Here is a 21,181-nt window from a genome sequence, read left to right as displayed (position 1 = left end):
GCTGTCGAGATGATTAGTGTTGTGTGTTGTATTTTGTAGCACAACATCCCGCTGTAATATAAAAGCGATTGTCTGAACTGCCGGATTCAAAAGAACCTTTGTTCGCACTTTCGATCACCTTATCAATGAAGCACTTGATAATCTTTGGACTGATGAAGTCAAACACAGTTTGTTTTTACTCTATAACCCAAACAGTTGCCAAGCAACCTCAGGCTCGGCAAAGCTTGGTACCATTATACTCCTTGTTTGTTGTATCCTATTGGTTACTATGCAAATTTGCCTTGCACTCTGTTTTAGATGTCATGTTGACACCAATATTGCGAATCTATTCGCAGTATTCAAATGGTGACCATAGAGTAATTAACCTGTACCCTGTGGCTGATTTCTTAATGCCGCTTAAGCACAAAAACAGCTAAGCACAACACAATAATGCTTACCAGAATATGGTTGCCAGCCAAACTGCCATGCCACTTGTACAATTTGTGACTTATATCCTACTCATTTCTTGTTAGCAGACAATATTTGTTAAGCAATATTCCTAAGCAGCTGTTTTGGGCCCTGGTCAGTGGCCATTTGATTAGCCATGACCATGTTTGAACTCATAGTTTCCGTTAGACTTTTGGACAAGTCGGTGGCTGTTTAGCGCAGTGGTAGCGAATTGGCTTTCTTGCCGACTCTCTGGCGAGAGGACTGATCTGCGCAAGAGGTCTGCTCTGCGCAAGAAAGAAAATCCTCTGCTGAGAGGGCTGCACTGCGCGAAAGCTCTGCTCCGCGAGAAAGGGCTGTTCTGCACAAAATGGGCAGCTCTGCGCAAGAGGGCCGCTAAGCACGAAAGGATTTAGGCCGTGTCCGAAACGACGACTTCGGCTACAGCTACGTCTAGATCAGCGCGTCTGTCAGTGTTGACGAATAGGCAAATGGGCTGCTCTGCGCAAGAGGGCTGCTCTGCGCGAGAGGACTGCTATCGTCCTACTACTAATCTCATTCAAAGTGAGAGCAGTAGTCGTGAGAACAGTAGTATTGCACAGTGCAGCAGTGTCGCGAGATACGAGAAGCCGTTTCACTATCACCGCGACAGCCTTTAACAAGGTGATCAAGAGTCTACGCCACTGGCCTACTGAATGTGACGGTGTAAAAAATTATATACTCTATATACTCATCAAAATTTCAACTGTCGCAAGGCTGTTTAATGAGGAATTTGTTTGTCTTCTAATTCGATTAAAAAAGGAATGCTTAAAAGAGAATCAGGACAACTATACAGTAATGACTCATACCAGTACAGCAACAATTCAACCCAAACTCTACTTGCCGGTGTGGCAGGAGATTCGGACCCGCCCCCCCCCCCCCCCGGTTATTAATGTGTTATCCCGCCCCCACCCTCATGGCGAGCTATGTACAAACTACTTCGCATAGCGCCCTCTTTTGAAACATCCTCTTCCAGCCCATGTTAATTTCACTTGGGATCCCTAATCTCCGGCGGACGGAATTTCCGATGAGAAACCCTTGTTGGCTCGAGAGCATTACGCCCTCTGTTGAAAATAATATGATGTTCGTCTTATGGAATTCTCACGTAAATTTCAGTTTCGGGATGCACCACGTTTTCTTGTAATGAAGAAGTTTCACACGTTAACTCACTTTGAAGATACGGTCATTGAGGCAACAAAATCATGAAAGATACACAGAATGTCATGTGGAAGTTTTAGCTGAACCAAATTAGTGTCCAAAATGATGTGAAACTTCTTTAAAGCGATGGACTGTCACCTTTATCAATGACCCAATGTTCCCACTTCGTGTATCCCAACATAATATGCATAAAATAACAAGTTTATCATTGGCCATGGAAGTTGGAAGAGAATAATATAAAAATCTCACATGTTGCACAACTAATTTGTGTGCCATGCCAACCAGCAATGGAAAGGTGTATAGTCATTACCTTGAATACCAATACCGACCAACGGTTGCCATGTACGACACAGTGCTCATTTTTATTCATAGCCGTAATTGTTTTTCAATAATCCAAACCAATCTCGATTAGGGCCATTTGCCACCCTAGGTCGTCCATCCATCTCTCGATGAATCACCTGAGGAAATTCAAACATGATCTTTTCTTATTTACCCAAGATAATGCATAGTTCCGGGAATGGGGTTCGATATTGGTGTTTAGCCGGAAACTTTACCGCACGGACAAGATGAGATGACTGCAAAGATGAACAAGTTAGCTCTTTGGGTTATCTTGGGAAGTGTAACGCCTGCATCTTGACAAATTATTAGGTGTCCACTTGCGCAAAATCATACTGTGTTAGCGACGCCAACTTACGCAATAAAATATTGCGCAAGTAGACTAGTGCGCATTTGCGTAAAGTTTCGTGAAGTCGTCTGCATGTCTTAGTATATTTATCGATGAAATGAGATTATATATTAATTTGTTTCCAAATATTGCCCAGGTCCTTGATTTGGAGCTCATGCTTGACAATCCCGAGACATTCATTTCCTTTTCCACTGTGCCGTCTCAACATTAATAGAACCATTGCTTGTTTGAGTGGTTGTATTGAGTTGTAATCAATAACATCAACTGAGCGGCTGTAAGTCTTCAGTACATCTTCGAGGTAGTGGGATGAGATACAAATTTGCCTGGTTTAAGCTGATGAATATATGTCACTAGTTTGGCAAAACATACGCCAAAATATCTGTATCTCTATGCTTATATATATGTACATCTTTGGAATAGCCCCCCCCCCCCCTCCCCCACCCCCCTTTGACGTCAGAAATAAAATGCGGGTTCGAATTCACACTATTTGTTCGGAAATACACATACATTAGACCAAGAGTACGATACCTAACCTGACCTGACCTGACCCGGTTCGACCTAATTAAACCCATATATAGCGTGTGCGGACACAATAAGGAGAATACCATAACATATCCCAACTTATGCTCAATACCAAGAAGTAATTTGTTTATGCTTACAATTATTTTGGGTAATGACAAATACTGTCCAGTGCCTTGTTCTGGAATTCTATAGATTTGAAAGGGACTAAGACGAAGCCAATATCATGCAGTGACATTAAATTTACTGCTCACAATTATAGTATCTCTAAACTACAAAAGCATCCAATCCACTGACTGTTTTAACCCGTCAAGGGTGCAGCATTATGACGTCAGTATGCTTGTGGGGTATCCTGTCATTGAATGTCCACCGTGGAAGCTGCCCTTGTGTAGCGCTGCACATCGTTACAAGGACAGACCAATGTTCAAATAGGCGTTAGAACAGTGCAGGATGAACTCGGGCTAGAGGTTCAGGTTTTCGGTTACACGCGGCGTAATTCTCAAGTGATATCCTGGGTTTCCACGAGTACTTCCGTAAAGCCCTATTAATGTTCCCTTACCACTGGAGATTACCTTTATCCAAAGACGAGTTGTTGTTGTTTTCCGATTGCAACGAAGTCTCATTAATTAAAGGAACACGTTGCCTTGGATCGGACGAGTTGGTCTATAAAAAGTGTCTGTAACCGTTTTTTTTTTTATAAAATGCATATGATTGGAAAGATGTTTTAAAAGTATAATACAATGATCCACACAAGTTTGCCTCGAAATTGCGTGGTTTTCCTTTTACTGTGCGAACTAACACGGTCGGCCATTTATGGGAGTCAACAATTTGACTCCCATAAATGGCCGACCGTGTTAGTCGACGAAGTAAAAGGAAAACTCGTGCAATTTTAAGGCATATTTGTGTGGATCATTGTACAACATATTTCTACCCACATGCATTTTATAACAAACAATTACAAACGCTTTTTGTATAGACCAACTCGACCGATCCAAGGCAACGTGTTCCTTTATGTAAAGCCCGGTTTATATTCCTGCGTATTCGATCCGAAGTTATGGCTGAGTCAAGTGGGGTTCAACTCCCGGTCATGACACGTGTGTGTCCATGGACAAGACACTTTAATTGGCTTCTCATCACGTAAATTAAAGGCAGTGGACACTGTTGGTGATTGTCAAAGACAAGCCTTTACAGTTGGTGTATTTCAACATATGCATAAAATAACTCACCTGTGAAAATTTTAGCTCAATCGGTTGTCGAATTTTGCGAGATAGCAATGAAAGAAAAAAATACCCTTGTCACATGAAGTTGTGTGCTTTCTGATGCTTGATTTCGAGACCTCAAATTCTAAACTTGAGGCTCGAAATCAAATTCGTGGAAAGTTACTTCTTTCTCGAAAACTACGTCACTTCAGACGGAGCTGTTTCTCACAATGTTTTATACCATCAACCTCTCCCCATTACTCGTAATCAAGAAAGGTTTTATGATGATAATTATTTTGAGTAATTTACCAATAGTGCCCACTGTCATTAAGCACTCACGCACTCTACACGAAGAACTCTTAAGATTTATTCGTTCATCCATTTCTTGTCATTACATTCGTAAACTCAACACTGATGTTCTAAATGTGTTTTGTTTTTCTTGTCACATTTTTGTTAAACAACAAATGAGCTGACACTCAGATCTGAGCTTTTAACAGAATGATGTTTTGTCTCAAATTTTAGTTATGCACGATCCCGAAGACTTAACTTCGCCTAGTTGTCTTTAAATGTTTGGTAGTCCACTTTTATAATTGTAATTTGTGTTTTTCGTCGGTGGAAACACCTTTATTTTGATTTTTACCCAGTTTAAATATTTAAAAAAATTATACGAAAAGTCATCAACTATTTCATCAAATAAAGTGTGCGAGTTGAACAACCTGCTTGTTATTGCAGTCTCCCCATTTTGTCAAAACCACTTTCCTTCAAATGCTATCGCCGTTAATGTCACTTCTTCGACAATATTTCTGATGGACAAATATTCCCTATTGAACTGTTGTACTTAATAATAAAATCACTGACTTGACGGATAATATCTCATCGGTTTTATCAGAAAAACAAGTCTCACTCAGGAGCTTTGTCTGTACTATTTTGCTAAACCACAAGACGATACTCCTTCTTAATTATTGCCTCGTCTGATAGATTGGTTATGTATGAAGGTTTTTTTTATCTCTATTAATTCCCAAAGCCACAACTTCGTGATCTACCTCGAGATCCTCAAACTAGTCCACGGAATTTTGCAACCGACCGACCGAATGATCAGGCCCGTGGCAGCTCACGTCAGATCATTGTGATTGCGTTTGGATATTTTGCTAATGAAATTGGTTTGTAAATTAAATGCCTTTAAAGGCAGTGGATTCTACTTGTAAAAAAATGTAAAACCGTTGTAAGCATACGGCGAACAATGGTAAGCTCTTGTTAGAATAAAACATGGTGGGAAACGGCTCCCTCTGAAGTGACGTAGTTTTAATGAAGAAGTAAATTATCAATAAAATATTAAAACACTTCAAGCCTGGAGCCCTTTTTAGGTATCTGAAAGCACACACATTTCTGCGCAACAAGGACGTTTTTCTTGTTTTATTATTATATTGCAACTTCGATGAACCAACTGAGGAGAAATTTTCTCAGATATGCTAGGATACACTAAGTGAGAATAATGACCATTGCCAACGGTGTCCAGTGTATTTAATAGAGTCTGCGTGATGGCACAGAGACAAACCCATTCTAAAGACTCAAACACACCGTCCCAAAGAGCCCTCTCGTCCGCAATGTATTATCTCCAATAATCTACCGTTTGCCGAAGATGAGCCGTGCCCTGAATCAGAAATTAGGCCGTGTCCGAAACGACGACTTCGGCTACAGCTACGGCTAGATCGCGTGCGTCTGCCTATTCTTCAACACTGGTAGACGCGCTGATCTAGACGTAGCTGTAGCCGAAGTCGTCGTTTCGGACACGGCCTAAGTATCAAGGGGGTAGATGGCGGTCATCACGATTGGATTAAATGAAATCTGAGTCTTATGGTCGCTGTTTGAACACCTGTCGGTGAAAAAGCTCCGCATCTTAGAGATGAGTCTTATTTATATTGTATTTATTTGTTTAACTTGAAAGGGTTTTCATAACTTTGGTAGGAGCAAACAAGAAAAATGTACAGATATTTATGAGGTTTACGTGCAGCTCATATCGTAGTAGGGTGTCATGCCCGAGTGGTTAAAACAATCGAATTCAAGTTCTGGCATGGTCACGTCATCGTAATGTGGGTTCAGGCATAGCACTTATGTCCCTGGGTAAACTATGTTCTACAGTTGCTTCTTTTTACCTGCAGCCGATTTCCGCTACTGCGTATATCCACCTGCGCAACGTTTATGGCTCAAGTTCCTTAAAGGCAGTGGACACTATTGGTTATTATTCAAAATAATGATCAGCAAAAAAAAACTCACTTGGTAATGAGTAATAGGGAGAGGTTGATAGTATAAAACATTGTGAGAAACGGTTCCCGTTCAAGTGACGTAGTTTTCGAGAAAGAAGTAATTTTCCACGAATTTGATTTAGAGACCTCAAGTTTAGAACTTGAGGTCTCGAAATTGTCGTGTGTATGACAAGGGTGTTTTTTCTTTCATGTTTATCTCGCAACTCCGACGACCAATCGAGCTCAAATTTTCACAGGTTTGTTATTTTATGCGTATGTTGAGATACACTAAGTGAGAAGACTGGTCTTTGACATTTACCAATAGTGTCCATTGTCTTTAATAAACATTGCGCATGTGGACTTTCGCAGTTGCGTAAAGTTTCGGAGCTGATGAAGTTAAAAAATAAGAATAAAAAAATGTTATTGGCCCAGTGACCAGGGCACTAATGTAAAGCGTATTGAGACGGTTATTGTTATATGTTCCATCTAAGAACGTTTTAAAATTATTAATGGTCGTAGGCCTGCAATGAGAAATTAAATAAATATAACTCTCGAATTGGCAAAAAAAGATTGTAACTTACACTTGTTTGTTGATGATTCCACCTAATGACATTATGTTTATATTCTAGCTCTTAATAATTTTAAAATAAAGTGACAATTTACTTAATTTTTAGTGCGGTATTTTTTAGAGTCTTGTTAGTTCTTTCTCCCACTTTCCTAAGAAGGAAAGGCTGATATATATTGAACGATGACTGCATAGCACCTCAAATAATTTGACCTTGGAGTGCCCCTTTAACTTATATTGATGATATTTGTGTTCAAACCGTTAGTTAAAAACAAAAATATAAATATTTAAAAACATATATAAAAAAATTCTGATGGAAAGAAAAACAATTTGAAAGTTAAATTCTTACCGATTTATACACCGCTTAAACATCGTGGAATCTTCCCAATGTAGTTCATTAGAGAAACCTGAAGACCCCCTAAGCGTGTTTGAAGAGAAAACGCATAGATAAAGAAGAACAAATAATGAAATTATTAAAGAAAAGCTACCGGCAAGATGCACCACAGTGTGACCAGCACACGGTTTGTTTCCTTCGACCTTGTAATTGTTTTGTGAAGATTTAACCCACGTTGCGATATTCGTAGTTTTTATTCCGCCATTGATGTTGATCGAAACAGTATTTAACCTAAGGCACCTCCCTCCTAAAAAAAGAAAGACGAAAATGACGACAAAATGATGACAACAACGATAACCAAAACAATGACAACAGCAACGTCAACGACGACGATAACGACGACAACAACGGCATTGACGACAATGATAACAACAACCATGACGACGACAATACAGTGACAACAACGACGATAACACAACGAAAACTAAGACGACGACAACAGCAACGGTATTGACGACGACAGCGACGACGACAACGACAACGACTACAACAACAACGACAACAATGACAACAACGACAACAAAAGACGACAACTACAACAACAACAACAACAACAACAACAACAACGACAACAACGACAACAACAACAAACACAAAACAGACCAAACAAACGAACAGCCCCAAAATCTAACATAATAAAAATATAGAATAATAGTTTTTGTCACTATTTGTACAGTGAAATGCGTTTTGGTTTTGCGTGTCTAATCTTTAGATCGTCGTGGGGGGACGACTGTTGTCAGTATGGTTGCATCTCTATAAAAATAGATTCGATTTGTAAAATCCATCGTTAAAATAACCCTCAAGAGCAGCTGCTTGTGCCAGATTTATTTCTTAACAAAATTAGCTTCCGGTCAGCCTTCGAGCGATCAATTGACTTCAGTGTCAAACGTAATGATGTAACTTGTGTCACCTTCTTCTAGCTAAATAGCTCAGCTTCATAATACTAAAACATTGAGTCAGCTTGCTTGCCAATCAATCTTTTCACAACGGGTTATCAAAATACATGCTTTTATTTCTTGAAGAGATGTTGACCACGACAAGGCCAGTTGGTCATTCGAGGTGGTTGTATGAATGGAAACGTATATGGATATGAAGACATATGTTCATGTCTATGTTACACTGATGGGTTATGGTGGTGGGGAAAACAAGATAATATTGTAGATTTCCAAACTAAGAAACAATGTTTAATATAGGGAAAGCTATCCATATTAATAATTCTTAGTGTTGTCCTTGATACAACCACAGTGAGTGGGTTTTGAATTACAGCTTAGAGGGACGCGTGTCCTGATGGATCGAGCAAAAAAAAAAAGACTATTCAAACGTATATGTTAGTAATGAGTATGGCCGAAAAGATATTTATTTCTATGTGGAATATATATATAAATCCACACATTGTATGTACAGTACATAAAATACCCGTTGAGCATGCAATAAACTAACATGTAACCTCACAGTGTACATTAACTATCACGGACCAACATGTAGCCCCAACATAGTACCTGACTGTATCCCATATGTAACTTCAGGGTGTACTTCAATCTACCCGGACCTACATGTAGCCCCAACATTGTAAACCCACCATGGACATACATGTAGCCCCAACATTGTAAACCCACCATGGACATACATGTAGCCCCAACATTGTAAACCTACCATGGACCTACATGTAGCCCCAACATTGTAAACCTACCATGGACCTACATGTAGCCCCAAAATTGCAAATCTATACTGTACCTACATGGAGCCCATATATTTTAAACCTACCGTGGACCTACATGTAGCCCCAACATTGTAAACCTACCATGGACCTACATGTAGCCCCAACATTGTAAACCCACCATGGACATACATGTTGCCCCAACATTGTAAACCTACCATGGACCTACATGTAGCCCCAACATTGTAAACCCACCATGGACCTACATGTAGCCCCAACAATGTAAACCCACCATGGACATACATGTAGCCCCAACATTGTAAACCCACCATGGACATACATGTAGCCCCAACATAGTAAACCTACCATGGACCTACATGTAGCCCCAACATTGTAAACCCACCATGGACATACATGTAGCCCCAACATTGTAAACCCACCATGGACGTACATGTAGCCCCAACATTGTAAACCTACCATGGACCTACAAGTAGGTTGCCCCATCATTGTACCTAAATTTAGCTCGGACCTTGGTTGAAAAGCTCAAAAACAAAGTTAAAGACTTCTCCTACGATGCCCGCATCTAAACGTCATCCCAACCCTGTACCTAATGCAGCGAAGATGAGTAGTGCAAACAACTCCAAGACATTATAATCCAAGTGCAAACTCTCATCATCCGCTTAAATACACTCACTTCGATGCGCCTTGTATTCAGCGTTAACGGTGCCACCAAGCAACGTCAAAACGACCCCCACCCTTCCCTTTCATTTTTATCTCCGGGATAGATCCGGGGAGAAAGAAAAAAATTGTTGATGGTTTGATCGACGAGAGGTTGTAGAACCAGCTGTTCTGTTGTCCGGTTGATATCTAATTTGCTTCAAGTCAACGAACGGTATACTAACATAGCGGGTATTGGGTCAACGCAACACACGCCATACGTCGCCGTTCGGCTTAATTTCAACGGGCAGCGACTTGGTGATGAGAGAAACGGGGAAAGAGAGAACCACTTTCTTTTATCTGCTGGAGATTGTTTCATTTTAATTGCTTTATACTTTTTATTTGTTGAAAAGATGTGTCTAAATAATTTGTTGTTTTGTGTAAAAAAGATGCAAGATGTAGGACCTACTTTTGTAGGAACCTAACTGCTACAGTGGGATTTGAAAGTGGGCATGTTGGAGATTTGCGGTAATGACAGTACGATTAGTTTCATATTGGATATTGGACATTCTCATAATGTTTGAACAGCGAATATCGATTTATTTTTTATTGGACATACAGTAGATGTCTTCATTGTACATCGATATTAAATATTAGTCATTCAAATAGGTTTGTACGGCGAATGTCATTCCACCTAGTACATCGATAATGGGTAATGTGTAACATCAAGTGAATATCTCTTTCGTGTGGTGTTGGTTCTCTCACAACCAAAACTGCTTAAAAGAGACATCAAAATCAAATGTGTTACCGATCGAACCCTTTTTAGTATAAATTAACTGACCGTTTGTTTGATATTTGTTTTTCGTCTTATTTATGCATATAAAATGTTAAATATGCAGCTTTGTTAGGGTGTTTCTTGCTTGTTTGTGTGACCTTTTCTTTCATGTTGGTGTTAATTTACTATGGAGTTGAAAAGGTTTAACTACTGAGCTCAAGTATAATCAATCCAATGATTGCCGCTTTGTGAGAAAGTAATTTTGTGTACCCCAAGTATCGTGCAAAGAACATGTTAGGGCAACTTTCCGTGTTGACCATAAAAACAAGTTTCCAGACAAATTACCATTATAATCATGGAATCTGGGAGTGGATACCACCTGTGTTTTGTATTCCTATAATTCATTTACCGGGTTATCTCTGCTAAAAATGAGTTAAATAGTCCCTTGCCACTCACGAAATTGAAGATGATCTATTTATTGAAACTCGAAACTCTCGGTCGGCGTTGGTTATTAGAAATCGACCCAATTCAGCTTTGCACCTGCATTCATTTTCTAATAATTCAAAACCCTGTGATGTGTTTTTTACGCAAGGGAGCAAACAGAGGTTAGATTAACTCTACTTACCAGGAAAAAAATGGGGAAAAAATCAATTGAATGTTACAGAATAGTTTGACATTTAGAATTCTGTTACAGGCCTTTTGTCTGGAGACTTGATATGTCGCCTCGAACTGTACTTCGCAGTGTGTTCCCAGTGCGACGATATCAGGAAGAGCGCTTTGAAAAAAAAAAAAAACGTTTGAAAGAAACGTGTTGTTGCGCGTTCGGACCAAATAAACGGAGCGAGGCATGCGTTGATGATTATGGAATGAAAAAAAGGAGTTATTTGTTGGCCGCAGATTGGTGCACCTAACCCATCTGCTGTCTTTAGGAGAAGACATGGACGCAACGTTCGATGTTTTCATCAATGTTTTTAATCAAGTTGTCTCTGACAATGTCATTTCGTGCAAGAGCTCAAATCAGTGTAAATGATGTAGGAATTGTATTTGTGTTTAGAGAGATAAAACTTTGATGTATAAATTTGACCGCGAACAATCCAAACAACCTTCATCGTATCACTAATGTTGCCATTAAGACAATAGGCTTTGAAGAAAAACACTTGAAATCGTGGACAGCCAGTAGATTGCTAAAATTCAAAATATTGATAGCCTTGGGCCAAACTCATTCCCTTCACTCTTCCCTTAACATTCCCCCATCAGGACGGTACCAATCTCTTGTTACTAGTCCAAACCAGTTCAGACTATGTCTTGTTCCCCAGTACTTTTGTTCTTTTCAACTCACTATTTATAGGCTATAGTATATACATGGGTATTTGTTTGCTCTTTTTAAGTCAGTGAGGGACAGTTTGTAAAAAAGTCTCTACTTAAACAAAGAAAAACAATTATAAAAAACAAGCAAGCAAACCAATAAACAAACAAACCCCTGTCTTCTCCCGGATACGGGTCCATTATACTGTTCGAAACGTCGAAACCAATTACGTGATGTTTTTAATGCACAATTGGGTAACAAATTTCTTATTTTGTCAACTGTGATGAGTAAAGGTGAATTGATTGAACTGAATTAATACGGTCCTTGGCATGTCGCCCGCATCACATCAGTAGTATTTAATGATAAATTATTAAGTTATGTTATCCAGACGACAAATGTCTCCCACCAAACAAAAAATGTAATATCTTGACATAGTCCATCGTAATTTTCTAATAGTCTTGGGCTCGACGAAAACAAGAATAAAAGACCCAATCCACGTGATCGTGTCTTTGTAGCAGCCACGACCGGACCCTTGAGCCGCCACGTCCTGACCCCCTTGATTTCCCGAAGGAAGTGAAACAAGATGAAACTTATAGGGAGAGGAAGGTTGTAAACTATACATCTTCACTATGAATAGGGATATATCACGATTTGAAACCAGCCCGAGCAGAAGCAGAAGTGGGTCTCTGTCGCCAATATAGTTAAAGGAACTGCAGCCGATTTCACGAAACGCTAGGATTAATCCTATCTCGAGTTTGGTAGAGTAACTCGTCCCGACTAAGGATGGCTTCAATGCGTCCTAACGTCTATCAACTTAACTCGTCCTTATTCATTCCTAAAATTAATCCTAAGTTACGAAGAGTTTGGTGAAACCGACGGCTAGACACATTTTGTAATTGTCAAGGACCGTGTATTCTCACCTATATCATATGCACACAACAACAAGTCGGTGAACCATTTGAACTCATTTGGTCATCGAAATTGCAAGAGAATAAAAATAAATAAGACAATACCCTTGTACAAATGTGTGTGATTTCATCAGCTGTCAAGGGTCTTCAGGCCTGAAATATTTAAACATGCGAGTGAGAAATTTACATATTTTGTCAAAACAACGATAATACTCCAGGGGGAGTCTCATATAATGTTTTATACTATCAACAGCTCTCCATGCTCGTTACCAAGTAAGTTGTTCTGCTCACAATTATGTTGAGTAATTACTGTGTCCAGTGCCTTTAACCGAATCTGCTCTGCTCTCGAAATCACCTGTCAAATCAGCCGAGATACAAAGTCGCATTGCCAAATTGGTGATATGAAACCGAATCAAACTGTAGTGTGTTAGCGAGCTCAATTCACCAATACGTTTAAAGTGGTGCTTCAAATTCGTAATCATATTTTTATTCACTTTTTTCTAATTGTTATAGTCCTTGTTTTCGGTTACAATTTATGGTAATGCCATGTTCATGAAATCGCTTTAATGAATTGAAGTGGTTCCGAAAAGAACCGTTGTTGTAGACTTGACGTTTCGATCAATATGCTCTGATCTTCAAGATAACTCTAGTATGTAGTTTTGGTAACCACATGAAATCACTCCAACGAATTGAAGTGGTTCTGAAAAGAACCGTTGGTGTAAACTCGACGTTTTGACTAACTGATGTTCAAGATAGCTGTAGTATAGTTTGTGGTAACACCGTTTACATAATATCCCTCTATTGGTTCTAAAAAGAACCGTGGGTGTCAACGACGTTTCGATCAGTATGCTCTGATCGTCTTCATAGAGGAATTAAATCCTACTTATGAAGGTGGGAAAACCCTTTAACCTGGCCACGTTGAAACGCTTTTAATTGTGGTCAACTGACGTCAATAATCGGTGACCCTCTTCGTCCTTGAAAAAGTACACTCATTAAAATTCTCAAATGAAAATCACCTTAAAAATTTGTTCTTATTTAGAGATGCGCTGAATAAGCTTTTTTGTACGTCCTATAACTAAACATTTTACTCTTTTAGAAAACTGGAACGCAATAAACTTTTCCACCGTTATTCAATTTACTATCGACCTCATTTTCAAAATATCAAATTGAAGTCCGGCCAGAGCGGGAAACAAGAATACCTATATCAATCTACGTGTCATTTCATCAATTTTCTGCATTTTAAACTCACCGCCAAACTAAGGATAAATTAATTATTTATACGGAATGTCTTATATAGCGCCAGTACAAAATGGCAGGATGTGACTGATGCTGGTTCAATTTGATAAGTTAGTACTATATTCAGGAGGGGTTCAGTTCTTCTTCTTTTTTTTTATTAGATTTGATGGTTATTGAAAAGAAAAACGTCATAATGTTGACGTAAATGAAATGTAAGTGAACTTAGAGGAACATCTATCAAGCAATCAATCATTCGTGTGTGCAGAGAAATGAACGTGCTCTTCTAAAAAGCTAAAACGGGTGCATTTGCGTCTTTTTTTCTTGTTTGCGCAGTAGCCTAAATGTTTTGAAAAAAAAATATGTTATTTGCTTTGTATATTTCGCAATAGGCCTACTACACTTGGGGACAACACATTTTGTTCCAAAAGTTACAAAGAAACAAACACTGAAAATTTTTTTTTCTTCAAACTGGACAACTGGACGATTTCATACCCTAATCTGGGTGCATCATTCAGCCGACTGATCCTCTGGCGGAATAAATATACAAACAGTTTAAACACTTTGAGTTGAATCAGTGCAATAATGCATTGAAAGTTAAGCGTTAAACATATATAAGTAATCTTCCCACCCTCAACCCAATCCACAGATCATTATGGACGGGTTGAGTTTTCAATCACTCAAGCAATCAATCAAACGAAATAAAATCAAAAGTTTGCTCTGAGGTGCTGATGAATGGGACACAAACAGGAGAAACGTTATTAAAGGTCACCTTGTTCCATGGAAGTTTGTTCCATATTCTGGGTCCGTATGCAGAAAATGATCTATCGGCAAAAGATAGTGCTTTCTGCTCTACCGGCCAGGCTTCGGACCCAAGCCTACACCCGCATGGACTGTAAAAGGGGTAACCCTGTTTCAGCCCTAGGAGTAGGTGGCATTCGGCCTCTGGACAAAAATAATTGTAGCCCACACCTTGAAGTGGCCTTCAGGCCTTGTGTGTCTGGCGCACTTGCATACAAAAAATGGATTCTATGCTCAACAAAGTATGATGATCGAAGTCGTCGCTTTTTTGATCAATTAATACAGACACGATTTCTTGAACCCCAGGGCCTATAGGGTAATCTTATCTTCCGCTATCTAGAAAGCTTTTTTCGCTGCGTCCGTAATTGACCTTGCCCGTCCGCGCTTGGCGGTCTAACGAGTGCCGCTCATCAAAATGGTAACTACATAGACACGAGGTAATTGGAACGGTCAAACTGGGCACAATCACTGCATTGATTTCACGGAAATAGAATTTCTATTTTTAACATTTTGTAAATAAATAATAATAAATTTAGTCATTATTATTGAAACTGGGTCAGTTCGGATCACCCGATGTTTTCACATGATACATAACTAAAATATCTACTAATCACATAAATAGACTATCTATATTAAAATTCTGATTTAGAATAACAATAAATTAGGTCATAATTATTGAAACTGGGTTAGAATATGCTGTACACAAAACTTCTGCGAAAATGCTTAAATGATGTACACTTCAGTCAGCATAATATGACGAACTGAACGGTATAATGGCAATAAACCGAACCTCTCTACTAAACAGCAGGGCACTTATACTAAAACATAAGAACCTGTCTCTCATCATCTGGTCACCAAACATGGCAGGAATAATAGGGAAGACAAACGCCGATTACACATTATTATTTGTATATTGGCCAGGAACATCGGGGACGGTGTTTCCAGCTGAATCTCCCCAGCTCAGTGAGGGATGACAAGAATGGGCAAATCTTAACATGATTCCAACCCGGTCGACTAGAGAGAGAAAAGCGAGATTATGTTATATAATAAGTGAGTTTCATCCAAGGAAATATATATTTTGTTGTAAAGAAATAATTATTAGCATAAAACCTTTTTCGATAAGTAGTAATAGGGAGAGGTTGATAGTATAAAACATTGTGAGAAACGGCTCCCTCGAAAGTAACGTAGTTTTCGAGAAAGAAGTTATTTTCCACAAATTTGATTTAGAGATCTCAGTTTGAATTTGAGGTCTCGAAATCAAGCATCTGAAAGCACACAGCTTCGTGTGACAAGGGTGTTTTTAGTTCGTTCGTTATTATCTCTCAACTTCGACTACCAATTGAGCTAAAATTTTCACCGGATTGTTATGTTATGCATATGTTGAGATACACCAACTGTGAAGGCTAGTCTTTGACAATTACCAATAGTGTCCACTGCCTTTAAACAAGTTGTGTTGTGTGAATTGTCTCCTTCTTATTTCTCTTTGTATTGTGTCTTATGATTGTGTGATTTAGTGATGAAAGTTCTCAGTGTACAGCTCTTGCCTCTTCTCCCGAAGACGAGCAGAGTTGACTGTTCAAAACGTCAATAAAAAAACGGATCTTTTTTCAGATATGTATAACATGGTTGTACCCCCAAGTTTTCTTTTACAGCTTCTTATTTATTTTCTTCATGTTCGTCGGACCATAAGATCTTAACCATTTAGCCACTGGACCGCCCAGCCGCCTATCGATATACTGTATGTGGTAGGAGGAAACCTTGCTAGCTTGTGTTTGTAGAAAAAAAAGGAACATCAAAAGAATCCTCGATAGTCATTATTAAGCTAATGAAGCTAATGATGGTGAAATAATTTAGCTCTTACCCCAACAAAACGCTCCTTAGTAAACACAAAGGAAACTGTATTTATTCATCATTCATGATAATATTGTCGAAAATTCACGCCTTCGCATTTAATCAGTATAATCATTGAGTCAGATAAAAGCCTTGACAAGCTATTGTGTCCATTTTATCGTTACAAACAAATATTCGCCATAAAAATTACCGTAGCCGTTTAACGAGAGACATTCATTGTTCTCATGCGAATTTGTACTTTTATACAAATATCGAGGTTCAAATTGTGCATAAAAATTAAGCTGTGGCTATCTTTTAAAATTTGAACTACGATTCCAGTAATTAACTGCAAGAATCTTGAAGTATTAGTTTTCAGCAAACTCGGGCGGTGCAGGGACTAGAGGGATAACAAGACGCGGACCAAGAAGGTCATACATTTGCTTTTATGTTCAACAATCATCCCGATTGTTGATCTCAGCACATCATGCAGACCGGGATTCTCTCTTAGTGTGTTGCCCCCCAGCTGCGGAGCAAGACACTAATGGGGGCGTCTTGTTGATGGGGGAAAACGTCGCATGAAACAGCCTACTGATCGCCAGTGATATATAGATATCCTGCGTTAAGTGAGACTGACCAAGACTTTAAAGGGGTCGTCTAACGTGAAGAATTGTTTGTCCGGCAACATTTATAAAAAAATAATCGTTTCTCGATACGATTATTACATCATTGATCATTAAACATTATGTTAATCAACTAATTAATCTGTTGCTAAGAAATGTTAAAAACCGCATCCTCTTCAAATATAAAACACCAATTGACTAACTTGAGAAAGTGTCACAAATTGTAGTGGACATATTTTAGTGACAACAAAACAATTAACTGAGTGTTATTTTGTTTATTTATATTTTTGTTTTATTTCATTATACTTATTTATTATTTCGGGGGGTTGGGGTCGTGTAAACAATCAAATTTGGGTCATTTCAATTACGGTAAAAGATACAAGAGATGTTTGTACGAATATTGAGACAAGTGACAGTGGAAAATAAATGAGAATCCCTGGGATAAAAAAATAAAAAATAATAATAAAAATATTTAAAAAAAGATACAAGAGATGAGAGTGTTGGTGTCATTATAAGTTTATAAGTTTAACTTCTTTGCCTTTTCAAAAACATCCCAAATGAGCCCTATGAAGCATTTCGGCATCTGAAAGCACGCATATTATGCAACCAGGGTGTTTTTTTCTGTCATTATTTTCTTGCAACTTCGATGACCAATTGACTCAACATTTTCGCAGGTTTGTTATTTTATGCATAATTGATGTGATGCATAAAACATGGTCTCTGGCAATTTACTTACCAAAAGGTGCCCATGCCTTTAAACCTGACCCTGACGAAATTGTTACGGGCTGGATATAAGGTTGTAATAATTGACAACTAGAGAGGATGCGAGCGAGTTGTCTCTTCCGTGCAAACCACATGCACTTTAAGGTAGTTACGTCACGCTGTGATGAAACAGAATCACCATTGGTAGAAATGCTCAATGGGAAACGATCCCAAGGATGATCGCTCGATAAAGCAACCTCGTACGTGCTCTTTGCATTTAGGCTTTTACTTCTTGGAGTAAACAGCATGGTTTATAAATTAGTAGCCTCGTTGAATAAATGAGTGCTGCGTTGTGTTGCTGAGAATTTAGGGCAACAATCGAACAATTACATTCTGGTTTAAATTTTGATTGTGGTAAAGGTCCTCCTTATTAAAACAAATAGATTTTTTTTTCTTTACTCCAGAAATATAAACCAGTTGTCATGTTTAATTGATATGAGGAACATTTGATACAATCTACTGCGATCCAAATTAGAACAGCTGCGTAAATTTACAAACCTTTTAAACAAAATATGTACATGAATATTACAAATATAAAATATGTTGCATTCACATGACACTTGACGCACTTGTCGTTGAATAAATAATGAACTTCTCTGCCCCCATACCGAAACCAATAGACAAAACCCATCTATTGACATAATGTTGAAGGGGTACATTCTCCGGACTAATTATTGTTTTCTTCTTTTACACTCTCTAAAAGAAATGTACACGAAAGACTGGTTTCAACACAAACAGGAGCGATTTGTAAATATCAACTCACTTGAAATAACCCCATTGGCAAATATTTCGTATCAAATTAAATTCGTTTGGCATTAAATTCGTTTGGCATTAAGCACGAGAGACCGTGTAGAAATGAAAGCATATAGACTCGGAGACAAATGCTGTGTTGCAAAAAATTACTCAATATATCGAGCGACAGTTTTACAAAGATCTACAAACTGAAAAAGGAACACGGGAAAACCACTGATCAAAAGCAAATAAATGTCCTTCGATGTTGTTTAAGTATTGATTGTGATGTCTAAAATTCTGGGACTGGAGCCATGGTTTATATTATATAGCGCATTTAAAAAATAATCGGACCAATGCCCTGGTGTTTTGGTCATTGGGCCAACACCACTCCTTTAGTTTGTCTCAGCTCCATGGGGAGTAACATTGCCTAACGCTCCAAAGGCTTTTTCATAAACAATGTCAACCACTGCCCTCGCAGGTTCCCATTCATGCCACTGGGTCAAGAGAAGCAATTAATGGGTGCGTTCGTTTAGCTTCCCTAGGTCATCCCCGGTCTGCCATGGTGCGTTCGAATAGCTTTTGACGTCATTCCAGGGGCTCACCCAGGTCAGCCCCCAGTGCCCTGCTTGTGGAGTGGGTCACTTGGGGGCTGGCCCCAGGTAAGCGACGACACTACGAGAGCGGTGAGTGGTCGTTCGTGTAGCTCTTGTCATCAGGGGCTCACCCGAGTGAACACCGTGGGGTAGACCAAAGGAAGCTAAACAAACGCACCCAAAGTAAAGTACCTCTCCCTCAAGAACACAAATGTCACGACCGGGACCCGAACCCACACTGCGATGACACCCTACAACGATGTATGTACCACTATTCCAATACGTCACACACGTTGATGTCCATCATTTGTCACGTTATGTTATATTTCTAGATCACATGAACGCAAAACCAGAAAACAACTTGTTTCCCTTTGCTATCTTTGTATTTTATTGCTTTAGTACGTACGAACAATGGTTGGGACCACCGTTATCTCTCGTTCCTAGAGATTAAAAAGCAAATTGGCCGTCTATAAACTCAAGCAGATCACCTACATGTATACGTCTTTGAAAACAACTTCCCCCATGAATTCCCCGCGATCTACTGACCATCTTCACCCTTACCCCCAGCCCCGCACTCGTCACACACCACCCGTGCGTTTCCCCAGTACCCCCTCCCTGGCAATCCCCATTGCCCTCAACCTCCCCCTTCCGACCATCCACTCCCCAAACATGCACTCCCCACTCCCTAAACCTAGCACTCCCCTAATCCATCGGCCATTCACTCACTTGCAGTCCCCCCACCCGGACCTATGCACTCCTTAATCTACCGGGAAAAAATCGGTACCCCCCCCCCCATCCCTGCACTTCCCCCTCCCTGACCCATGCACTCTCCTCTACCAATCTACCAACCATCCATTCCCCCTCCCCAACCCCCTGCACCTCCGCCCCCGAACCCGTTTACTCCGGGCAATCGACCGACCATGCAGCAGATTAAGTCCACAGTTGACGGATATTAGTTCGCTCAACTCATTTTTACCGGCTGGTTCCTGTATCGGAATTGTTTCCTTATATCTTATGTCACTGAACTAGCAAGTACTAAATCCATCCTCAATAATACATCCACCTATCCCCTCAAACTCACCCAATAGGTTAACACCTTTAGAAGAATGGAATTAGTGTTCCTTAAAGGCTTGACGAGATCATAAGCACTGTAACCATGATTGATCGTTGCTAGAAACGTGACCTATAGAACTAAGACCCGATTACATGCATCGCTTATTACCCTCATAAAAACCTCTGTGTTTTAGCCTTTAGCGAAACAATCCACGTACGTTTTCCCTCGTTTGTGTGTCCAACTTCTTTTAGGGTGACTGAGTTCTGACTGCTGTGGCACTTACAATTCCTTACGAGTTTTGGCCCCTCGGTTATGATGTTTTCCGCTTGAAGTTTTTTTTTTTTAAAGAAAGATGACAGCACAGGCAGTGCCGAAATAGGGAAAATTGTTTAGTGAGGTGGGCACAAAGGGTATTCCGTTTTATTTAGGTCAGCAACAACTTTGAAGACTCATGTTTTCGTGTCTCCAAAAAAACTCCATCTTTTCTGCGTACTTGTTATGCAGTTTACTATTATCTGCTTACATTCATGGGCGTCAATCGAGGGGGGGGGGGGACACAGGGGGACATGTCCCCCCCCCCCCCCCAACCACCTTTTGGAGGGTGGGGGACACAATATCAAATGTCCCCCCACCTTTTTGATCACCTTTATCATGAAGCCCAAGTTATGCACTGTGAAAGACGAAACCCTGCGTCCCTATATGGGCATTAATCCTGTGGGCAAAGGATGACACAATATCCCACCCCACCCCCCCCCCCTCAAAATTGGCCCTAGATTGCATCACAGAGCATCTAAAATGCAAATTTTTCCCGAGCCCTTAATCGGGCCCGCACCCCACACCGTAAAGGCTTCTCACACGCACGCTCCATCGTCGACAGATTTGCACCTCCCCCTTGAAAGAGTGGAAGGGACGTATACCCCACCCCACCCCACCCCATTTTCGAAGGTGGGGGGGGGGGCACAGTATCAAATGTTCCCCGTGTCGTTTGACCACCTTTATCATGAAAATCGTGTTTTGCACTGTGG

The sequence above is a fragment of the Asterias rubens genome, chromosome 13, assembly GCF_902459465.1.
Source record: "Asterias rubens chromosome 13, eAstRub1.3, whole genome shotgun sequence".
NCBI lineage: Eukaryota > Metazoa > Echinodermata > Asteroidea > Forcipulatida > Asteriidae > Asterias > Asterias rubens.
This window is presented reverse-complemented; position numbering follows the sequence as displayed.